Here is a 2,524-nt window from a genome sequence, read left to right as displayed (position 1 = left end):
GTAAAGGGCCAGTATCCAAGATCTCTGAAGAACTTCTGCAACTCCACAGCAAAGAGACCAACGATCCAATCCGGAAGACGGGCAAGAGACATGAATGGAAATGTCACAGAGGAAGACTAGGCATGGCCGACAAGCACGTGAGACAATGCTCCGCATCACTGGCCGTCAGGGAGATATGGGTCAAAAGCACCACGAGATCCCACCTGACACACCAGTGACTGCGGTGAACGTTAACAAGATAGGAAACAGCGAAGGTCGGCGAGGATGTGGCGAAAAGGGAACCCTCTTGCACTGCTGGTGGGAATGTGACCTGATGCAGCCACGCCTGGAAAACCGTGTGCAGGTGCCTCAGAGAGGTAACAACGGATCTGCCCTGCGATCCAGCATGGGGGTGCACTGGTGGAGATGTACCCCAAAGATACAGATGCGGGGAAACACCGGGACACGTGCACCCTGAGGTTTCGAGTTGCAATGCCCACGATAGCCACACTGCGGAAGGAGCCTCGGTGCCCATCGAAAGATGAATGGATAAGGAGGGCGAGTGGTCTCTGTACACGATGGAAGATTACTCAGCCATCAGAAACGACAAACACCCACCATTTGCTTCGATGTGGATGGAACCAGAGGGTATTATGGCTGAGTCAAAGAAAAAGAAGGCAGTCGGCGAAGGACAAACATTCTATGGTCTCGTTCTTTTGGGGAGTATGAAAAAAATAGTGAAAGGGAACAGAGGAGAAAGAAGAAAAAAATGAGTGGGAGATGGCAGAAAAGGAGACAGAACAGGAGAGACTCCTAACCCTGGGAAATGAACAAGGGGTGGAAGAAAGGGAGGAACGCGGGGGGCGGGGTTGACTGGGTGACGGGCACAGAGGGGGGCACTTGATGCGATGAACACCGGGGGAGTTACACTCGATGTTGGCAAAATGACCTCCAATAAGAAAGAAACCTATAAACAAACACACAAACCTCCCAAGACACAAAAGTCCAGGGCCAGATGGCTTCCCAGGGGAATTCTATCCAGCGCTTCAAGAAGAAAGACTACCTATGCTACTAAAGCTGCTCCGAAAGATAGAAAGAGATGGAATACTTCCAAGCTCGTTCTTGGAGGCCAGCATCACCTTAACTCCAAAACCCAAGACCCCAAAAGGGGACAATGCTGGACCGATGTCCCTGATTAAGGCGGACGCACACCTTCTCCACAAGATATGAGCCAACAGGATCCGACGGGACATGATTAAGAAGTTACTCACCACGACCCAGTGGGGTTAATCGCCAGGGTGCAAGGCTGCTTCAGCACTCGGAGAACACTCGATGGGCTTCATCAGATCTGCAAGAGAGAAAACAAGAACCAGATGATCCTCTCAAGAGACGCAGAGGAAGCATTTGACAAAATACGGCATCCATGGCAGATCCAAACCCTTCAGAGTACAGGGATAGAGGGAACGTCCCTCAGCATCTTCAAATCCATCTACGAAAAGCCCGTGGCAAATTATCATCCACAATGTGGAAACACTGGGAGCCTTTCTTCGAACATCAGGAACGAGAGACAGGGATGTCCACCCTCACCACGTCTTCTCAACATACTACTAGACATCTCGGCCTCAGCAATCAAGCGACAGAAAAAATAAAAGGCATTCACATTGGCAAAGAAGTAGTCAAACTTGCCCTCTTCACCGATGGCATGCATGGTACCGTACCCGGAAAACCCAAAAGACTCCACCCCAAGATCGTAGAACTCATACAGCAAATTCGGCAGCGTGGCAGGATCCTAAATCTATGCCAAGAAATCAGTCACCTCTCTATACGCCAACGATGACTCTGAAGAAAGAGAAATTAAGGAGTCGGTTCCAGTGACAACTGCACCCAAAAGCATGAGATACCCAGGAATACACCTAACCAAAGAGGTAAAGGATCTCTACCCGAAAAACCACGGAACACATCTGAAAGAAATTGAGGAGGACACTAAGAGATGGAAAACTATCCCATGCTCCTGGATTGGAAGAATTCATATATTGGGAAAATGTCAACGTGACTGACCCAGGGCAATTTACACATTGATTGCAATCCCTATCATCAAAAATACCAAAGGCTCCCTTCAGAGAGTTGCCACAAATCATCTGAAGATTAGTGTGGAATCAGACAAGACCCCGAATGCCCAGGGCAATATTAGAAAAGAAAACCACAGCTGGCGGCATCACAACGCCGGACTTCAGGTTGTGCTACAAAGCTGTGCTCATCAAGACAGTGTGCTACTAGCAGAAAAACAGACACACGGATCAATGGGACAGAAGAGAGAAATCCAGAAGTGGACCCTCAACTCTACGGTCAGGACCATATATTCGACCAAGCAGGAGAGACCATCCACTGGAAAAAAGACAGCCTCCTCACTAAAGGCTGCTGGGAACGTTGGACAGCCACATGCAAAAGAATGAAACTGGACCATTCTCTCACACCATACACAGAGATAAAACTCAAAATGGATGAAAGATGTAAATGTGAGATGAGATTCCATCAAAACCCTAGG

The sequence above is a fragment of the Canis aureus genome, chromosome 20 (assembly GCF_053574225.1).
Source record: "Canis aureus isolate CA01 chromosome 20, VMU_Caureus_v.1.0, whole genome shotgun sequence".
Taxonomy (NCBI): domain Eukaryota; kingdom Metazoa; phylum Chordata; class Mammalia; order Carnivora; family Canidae; genus Canis; species Canis aureus.
Note: the sequence above shows the minus strand (reverse complement) of the source record.